The sequence below is a fragment of the Ursus maritimus genome, unplaced genomic scaffold, assembly GCF_017311325.1.
Source record: "Ursus maritimus isolate PB19 unplaced genomic scaffold, ASM1731132v1 scaffold_10, whole genome shotgun sequence".
Lineage (NCBI taxonomy): Eukaryota > Metazoa > Chordata > Mammalia > Carnivora > Ursidae > Ursus > Ursus maritimus.
In genome coordinates, this window is record NW_024423344.1 from 54,704,626 (window position 1) to 54,713,942 (window position 9,317).

The 9,317-nt window shown below is 38.4% G+C and overlaps 1 pseudogene; it reads left to right on the top strand.

Annotated features, from left to right (window-relative positions):
• Positions 1–4,394: 4,394 nt before the first annotated feature.
• LOC103659214 lies at positions 4,395–9,021 on the top strand (annotated as a pseudogene).
• Positions 9,022–9,317: the final 296 nt, after the last annotated feature.

The following is a 9,317-nucleotide window of genomic DNA, read 5'->3' on the forward strand; positions in this document are numbered from 1 at the left end:
ACCAATATCAGGTACAAGGCAAAAAAAGTCCCCTCCCACCATCCCTTTTCAATATTGTACTAGAAGTTTTAGTTAATGGAACAAAACAAGAAAAGGAAATAAAAGGTATACATACATAGAAGGAACGCTTAGAACTGTCTTTGATCACATATGACATGATATTCTATGTAGAAAACCCAAAGTATCAACAAATAATCTGGAACTAAGAAACAGTTATAGCAAAGTTAATGGATACAAGATGAATACATAGAAGTCAACCACTTTTCTATATTTTAGGCAATAATGAACAAGTGGAATTTGAAATTTAAAACTCTCCCATTATATTAGCATCCAAAAATTAAATACTCAGGTATAAATCTAACAAAATATATACAAGATATATATTAACAAAATTACAAGATTCTAATGAATGAAATCAAAGTGCTAAATAAATGGAGAGATAGTCCATGTCATGGATAGGAATACTCAATATCGTCAAGGTGTCAGTGCAATCCTAATCCAACTCCCAGAAATTATTTGTGGATAGCAACAAACCAATTCTAAAGTTTAAATGAAGAGGCAAAAGATCCAAAATAGGCAACACAATACTGAAGCAAAAGAGCAAAATTGAAGGACTGATACTACCCAATTTCAAGATTTAATATAGGCTATAATAATCAAGAAAGTGTGGTATTAGCAAAAGAATGGATTAATAGATCGATGAAACAGAATGAAGAGCCCGGAAACAGACTTACTAAATATAGTCAACTGATCTTTGACAAAGGAATAAAGGCAGTAAAAAGATAGTCTCTTCAAGAATGGTGCTAGAACAACTGGACATCCACATATATAAAAATAAAGAGATATATCTAGGTACAAAGCTTATACCCTTCACAAAAATTATCAAAATGAATTACAGACTGGGGCACCTGGGTGGCTTAGTTGGTTAAGCATCTGATTCTTGATTTTGGCTCAGGTCATCATCTCGGGGTCATGATCCAGGGTCTTGAGATGGAGCCCTGCATCAGGCTCTGCACTCAGTGGGAAGTCGGCTTGGAATTCTCCCTCTCCCCCCAACTCTCTCTCTCTCAAGTAAATGAATAAATCTTTAAAAACGAATTATAGACCTAAATGTAAAGTATAACACTATGAAAGTCCTGAAAGATAGCATAGGTGAAAATCTACATGACTTTGAGTATGGTGCTGACATTTTTGACACAAGGCATGATTCATGAAAGAAATAATTGATAAGGTGGACTTCATTAAAATTAAAAACTTCCGTGAAAGACAATGCCAAGAGAATGAGAAGACAATCCACAAACTGGAAAAAGATAATTTAGAAGACGTACCAGATGGACTGTCATCCAAAACATTAACAAAATAACACTTAAAACTTCCCCATAAGAAAACAAATAAACAAACAATAGGACAAGGACCTTCACAGACACCTCACAAAAGAAACTATACAGGGGGGGGCGCCTGGGTGGCTCAGCGGTTAAGCGTCTGCCTTCGGCTCAGGGCGTGATCCCGGCGTTCTGGGATCGAGCCCCACATCAGGCTCCTCCGCTAGGAGCCTGCTTCTTCCTCTCCCACTCCCCCTGCTTGTGTTCCCTCTCTCGCTGGCTGTCTCTGTCTCTGTCAAATAAATAAATAAAATCTTTAAAAAAAAAAAAAAAGAAACTATACAGGGGGCAAGTAAGCATATGAAAAGATGCTCTGCATGCATGATATGTCATCAAAGAAATGCAAATGATGTCAATGATGAAATACCACTACAGACATATTAAAATAGCCAAAATCCAGAACTCTGACCACACAAAATGCTGACAAGAATGAGAGCAGGAACTCTCATTCATTGCTGTTGTGAATGCAGCATGGTACAGCCACTCTGGAAGATAGTTGGGCAATTTCTTACAAAACCAAACATACTCTTACTATATGATGCAGTAATCATGCTCCTTGTTACCTCTCAAAGAACTTGAAAATGTATGTCCACACAAATCCTGTGCATGGATATGTATAGCAGCTTTATTCATAATTGCCAAAATGAGGAAGCAACCAAGATGTCCTTTAGTAGGCAAATGGAGAAATATAATGTGATACATCCAGGCAATGGGACATTATTTAACACTAAAATGAAATTAGCTATCAAGCCATGAAAAGACATGGAGGAATCTTAAATGTAAATTAGTAAGTGAAAAATCCAATCTGAAAAGACTCCAGCGAAGGGTATTGATAATGGAAGAGGCTGTGCATGTGTGGGGGTAGGGAGTATATGGGAAATCTCTGTATCTTGTCAATTCAGCTGTGAACCTAAAACTGTCCTAAAAAATAAAGTGTTAATAATAATAAAAGATAGTCCTGAAGAAAAGTGGATTCAAGATGTGCAGAAACATGAGAGACCTATGGGGATTGTTCTCATAAACTTTCCAATCATAAGCTTCTTTAGAACCTCTTTAGACCATTAAGTAATAACTAAACAAAACTTTGCAAGCACTGACTTCTCAAAACATCTGATTTTGGCTGTCCTCATATTGCACACAGTGGTAGCTGAATTGTTTCCAGGTTCAGTTTCCCTAGGAGCAGAGCCTAAAAGAAGGATTATTGAGAAAATAATACAATGACGGAACTCTGTCATTAAAACAGAGTGTGAGAGATGCAGGATTAAGCAGAAAAAAAGCTAAATAGCTTCAATCTGACCCAATAGGGAGCATGAATGGCAATCTGAAGTTGTCAAACCTTGGTGGATGGTGGCTAGCTGTCTGTACCCCCATTTCTGTCAGTCCTTGGCTTTATGCATGCTCAGGGGGAGGAAGAAGCTGAGATATTTCTGGTTGGTTTAGGTGACTCAATTTAGCTAAAACCATTTCTTAGGGGAAGAGTGCAGCATTGAGCTACTATCAGCCAACAACCACAGCAGCTAAGAAATGGGCCCTGCGGCCCAGTAAAGAAGACTGGGGGGGGCTGGGGGGGCACCAACCTTGTTTGGTACGGATTATGTAATGGCTTTAAGTAACCTAATTAGGCTCCAAATAGAGTAATCATAAACTGCCTTAGAAATTTATTACATAAGTAGTCTTTAGCAAACATACTATATGCCAAATTCACCTGTAGACACACACACGTACACATATGGACACATATACACAAACATGCATATATAGTTCTAGAACAGATATGGAATACAAAACAGACATATATTTAATTGATATATATTTGGATTATATTTTATAATTTGTGAAGCATTTGAAATTAGAAGGGTGACTGATTTACCTTTATTATTTTCCTAGGGATTCTAGAGCTAATGCCTGTTTGTTTATTTTTTTTTTCTCACACATTCCCTGCAGCATAGTCTGGAAATGAAAACAATTTTAGATACATTAGCACTGCACTCAAGGTTGTGATAATTATTACTCAAAAGAATCTTGAAGCATATAAATATTTAAATTTCATACTAAGTATTTTAGCTTTGTGGCTTTTAGCAGTCTCTTTAAATTGGTGCTCATATATTCTTCTTTTATTTTTCTCCAATTTCAGAAACAAAATAGCTAATAATAGTAATCATAAAAGAACTCTGCTTTTCGAGCTTTCTTTAAGAGTCCAGCATCCTAGCAGGTGTTGGTGAGTCTTTAGATAGGAAATAGAAATAGAAATTAAGGAATAATAACTGACTATTTAAAATACAACAGTGCTGTTGCAGGAAAAAGTTATTTCCCTTTCTAAAAATTAGACAATCTTTGATCAAGATTATAGTACTCTTTTATATTTATTATACAGGGGCACCTGTTGATACATAAATTTAAAATCTCGGTACACATTTGCTTTAATTATATTGGTCACAGGGCATTCCTTTGGTGATGGGCAGGATGCTGACAGTCTCAAGATGCAAAACATTCCGTGGTCAAAAATTTAATGGGTGCCCAATAGACAAATTCCTTAGACAGTGGTAAAGATCATTGAAAATGCCCTTCATTTTTGCAGAAGTTGTCAGATTTCCTTTTCATCAGGTTATAATTATGTTTCCTTATGTGGAGGATTTTAATTTGGGATGCAGATTTGAATGAGAAAATTGTATCTATTGTGACCTAAATGAGATGTGTTTGAGATACGTTTGAGGATTTCATCACTGGCCACTCTCTGGGCCAGCGAAATCTTACATATTTCCCCATGCTGCTCTGGTTCGTCTTCATTAGGTCCAGTGACAGAGGCGGTGAATGTTGTTATCTTCTCAGAACAAGTAATACTTTACTCTTTATAACTGTGATTTCATGTGATCCTCCCAATAATCCCTTGAGAAAGGTTATTTTTATCTTTGTCATGCAAAACAAACACATTTTTTTAACAGGAATATATATTACACAATAGACAGAAGAATTACTCTTCTAGTCCTATGATTTGTGTAAGAAGAGGGGACGATGGGCTGTACAAAGATGAACCTCTCAAGCGAGGAGGGTAAGAGCAAGTCACCACTTTGAAGGCAACCACATAATGTTACTGCAAGAAATCTAAAAACCATCCAAAAGGAAAGGGGGAATATAAGAATAAACATAGGTTCTATTTCAAGTACTATAACCTATAAGCATAGTAAACTATGAAACAAGAGGAAAAAAAAGTTGTAATTTTCTTGGTGAAATAAACTATTGTTCTACTGACATTCCAAAGTACATTGCCAAACAACAATTTATCTATAGAATTACACACGGTCACATATTAATATTTAGAGTAATGACCCAGGGATGTTGCAAAATGTTCATGTGCCACCAAAATCATCAATCACATATGATAGAATGGTTAAGTATTTTTAATATTGGGCCTTCATGGCATTTCACTTTGATGAAAATTGGTGATTCATGAAACTGCAATATGTATAACTGAAGATGTATTTGACGGGAAGTCAAAACATCTGGCTTCTATCTGTAAATGCCTCATGCCCTTTCTGGATGTCACTTTTTTCATCTGCTAGATGAAGAGGTTGGATAGTATTATCTGTAAATTCTTTTTTGGTTGAGTATATTATGAGTTCATGTGTGATAACACTCTGTTAGCAAAAATATTTATTTAAACAAATATCAAAATAGTTCATAAGGATAAAGTCAATATATTTAAATGTAATTTTTATTAATATTTTAACATTTGTATTTAGAAAATCTAATGTTATTTCATTAAAATATGTATAGAGGCAATATTTAAATGAAAGGCAATATTTATTAATCATTTCTGGATCTTGATTCCTTAGCTTGATTCTGGGTAAATAGCTTTCTGGTCCTAGGGGGAAAAATATGTTGAAATGACCAAATCGTTAGCTGTTTATACATCTTTATTTATCACTATTATCAAATAATTTGTTATTCCTAAAGACAGGTTCTGAAATAAAACTTGATAAGAAAATCTGACGGTCACTTACTGAAATGTGACCTTAAGGACCATTATTTCTGTTTTTCCTTTTGGGGTAATGTTTCTAAGTTTTCACTCAAGTAAAATTTAAAAAGAAAAACTAAGCTACAAGACCCTTAATAAAATATATAAAGAATCATTATTATGAAATTATTTTTACATTGTCAGAGAACCTGATGAATAAAAAATTCAAATCATGAAAAGAATAGTCATAGCAAATGACATGTCCTTGCTTTGTACTTTCTTGATTAGTTGGATATGTATAAATCAAAAATATGCCTGGAATGTAATGAGAATAACTCTGAAATTTGATCATCTTCCAGGGAAAAATACTTTATTTGAATGTATATGTAACAGGGCATTATTAAAAATAGTTATTTTCATCAAAAGCACAGCAGTTATGAATATGAGCAACAGATTCACTCTTCTTGGCATTAGTCTGATTGGAAGAATACACAGAAAACAAATGACCACTTTATTTTTCCTTGGAATCACCAACCTCCTTGTCTCTGAACTCAGGTACTACTTTCTGACATCAGTTACTGCTGCCCATCATCATTATCAGTATTCATGTCTCAACAGTCCTACAAATTTTATCTGTATAATCTTTGATCATAAAATATCCTTACATTTATCAATCAAATATATTCCAATGTGCTGGCAATGAAAATAATGTAACTAATGTTCTTTAATGAAAAGTGCATACTCTCATTAGATATTTTTGGCTTGTCAAGATAGTTGCCAATGTCCCTCTTTACTGTGAAAAGTGCTGCCATCCACAAAGAAAGACTTATGCCAATTGTGATTATATTACATGTCCCTGATTCCCCCAAATACAGTGAATTAGAATGGAATAGATATATGCTCATTGCTGAAGCTTTGAGATTCTCTAGAACTTGGGATGGAAACTCAAAGCAAGCAAGCACTATCTCTGCTGGTATCTTGCATGGTAGAGACAAAACCTTAAAGTTACATAGAGACCCATTAAGCTGATTACATGCAACAAAACGCATATATGATGGAATATATGATAGAGACTGTATTGTTACATTTTTAGATTAAAATCTATGTTGAACGTTTCAGATAATTCTTTGTTATAGAATAGTGCTTGGGATTAAAGAAGATTACTGGCTTTTTTGTTGGACAGTATATAGTGGGATGGTGATCTTCAAAAGTCAACTCACTTGAGTAACTTAGAAAAGGAATTGGAATTGAAAATATACACTTTATGTTGCCCATCATGTTTCAAATTAAAAGTTAGCTTTTATGCATCCAGAAACAAAGATTGTGAAACATTACTATCCCCAGGACTTCCTTCTCTGTACTTCCTACCAATGCACACACCTTTACTTCATAGGCTATCTCAGCAAGAAGGAAGAGGCTACCTGGATACAATTAATTCACAGCTTTTCATTATAGATATCTGACTGTATTATTGGAGTTACTCTAAGAATCTAGGGCACAATGTGACTTTAGCTCTAAATCTATTGGACCAGAGAGAAGAAATAATTAGTTCATGCTCATAACCTGAGCAATTCTGGCAACCAGAATCAAATAGCAATGCACAGTTTTTCGGAACCTGTCTATAATAGATAATTATCAAAGGAAACAGGACGTGAACAGTATATAAATATATTATAGAGGAAGGCACCAGTTAGAAGACTCTCAGTATCCTTAGAGGTAAACTTAAGCCGTTTTCTGGCCAGTGGCCACTGGGCACAAGAAAGGAGAATGTGTAGCTATAGGAGGGAACATGTCACCTGAGGACTGTAGTCCTCTAGACTAGACTCTAGCTGCCTCTCTAGTGCACCATCCCAGGCAAGAGTGCCCACTGCAACTGCTTCTCTGAGGGACCTGTCAACCTTCCCACCCCAGACATTGCCACTAGGACCAGAATGGAAATAACGTTCAAGCTGCCTTTTTGGCTGTCAGCACTATCAGGAAAGTTGATGAGACCTGCATGTACAAAAGTACACTTGCCTATTCTCCATGGGATGGGGAGGATAGCATGCCCCTCAATCAGCACCCCACCACACAGACTCTGCCATGTTGGTCACCTCGCTGCACTGAGTCCAGCATGTCCCCTCACTCCACTTTCTCACTACCCAAGGCAGAGGAGGAATGGAAGAACAGGATCTACCGGTGTCTGTAGAGCACCCCTTGAAGAAGCCCTCCACCAGCTGTACTGCTGTGTTCAAGGACCCTGTGACATCATGTGTGGGCACATGTTCTCTCAAAGATGAGCCTTGCAGACAGAGATGTGTCCTATGCAACATGAAGCTGATGGTGGTGGTGAACAACATTGTTGTGGTGAAGCAGATTGAGGAGCTTTTCACCCAGTCCCTGGAAGGACCACAAGGGCAGCTGTGACTACAGACCTGTGTAGTGCCCCCCAAACCCCCGCTGCCCACCTTTCCTTAAGATGAACCTGGAAGCCCACCTCAAGGAGTGTGAACACATTCAGTATCCCACCCCAAGTACAGATACATGGTTCACTAGGAACCAGGACACATGAGACATACCTGGAGACTTTCTACTTCCAGGGCCTGAAGGAATTTCTGCAGCAGACAGAATACTACTCCAGAAATGCACACAGTATTAGTGTGGAAGAGCCAGGAGCTGCTTTCCTGGGCTCTATGCTGGGCAAGCTCTGGGAGAAGCTGGTGAAGAGCATCAAGATCAAATGTGATATCCTCAATGAAAACCAGCAAGCTCAGCAAGGGCATCATGGAGTTTCAGAGAGATATGCCCATGTTGACAGACCTGCTGTCCTGCATCAATGCATGTCTAAACACAGGAATCCTAAGAATCCCATGACCTTTAGCAGATCTTCAGTACAAAGGAATCTCCCTGGGCTACCAGGGCCCTGTCCAATGCCTTTGCTTCCATTCCACAGGTGACTTGTTCTTCAGTGGCTTCTCCAATAAGACCATCAATGTGTGAGACACATGTACCACTTGTAAGTGCCAGAAGACACTGGAGGGCCATGATGGCTTTGTTCTAGCATTCCACATGCTGGGGGCAAGCTCTACAGCAACTCAGAAGACTATACCATAATCTTGTGAGATATCCTGCAGAAGATGAACACAATCCAGGCATGACAACACAGTGTGAATGCTGGTTTCCTCATGCAGAATACTCTTCAGAGGCTCTCTGAAGGCCATCAAGGTCTGCAACATCTTGGGCACCCAGCTGAGTTGAAGAAGCTCCTGGGCCTCAGCCATTGGGTATGGGCCCTAATAGCCACCCAGAGGAACCTGTATAGTGGCTCCTACCAAACAAGACCTGGAACATCTAGACCCTCAACTATATCCATGTACTACAGACGTCTGGTGGAAACATCTATCCATGTGGTGAAACACTACGCTGTCAATGGTATCTAGAACTTATTCATGTGGAGGATATGGAGTCTAATGAGCAGGTGTGGACCCTGACCGTCCACAGGCACTGTGTATGCTCTTCATGCCCTACTGGACCAAAGTCTTCAGCCCCTGCTATGACCAGTCCCTCAGGATCTAAAGTAGCAATGATGTCATGCATACACAGACGGTACTGTAAAACCGGGGCAATGTGACTGTGATGGCTGTGTCCCAGGGCTGGCTCTTCTCAAGGACTGTGGACAGCACTGTGAAGATTTGGACTTGCTGACAGGGAATCCAAACTGGTTCAAAGTGTTGGCTTCTTCTGGGGAATGCTGGCCATGTGAGTAGTCTCAGTGTCTCTGCCTGCTTTGTGGGACAAGCAGATAAGCTCAGCCTGCCAGGCAGTGGCCTCCCTGCCCTACACTCAACAAGCCTCCTTTTGTTTGGTCCTGCCCTTAGTGCTGCCAAACAATGCTTAGTCCCTTTCTCCAGGTGCCATGTTGGATGCTTTCTTTGTCCTACCTCCATCCCCACCCTAGATGAACTGAGGCCTTGTTACTGTTTCTAGACTGTATATAGATT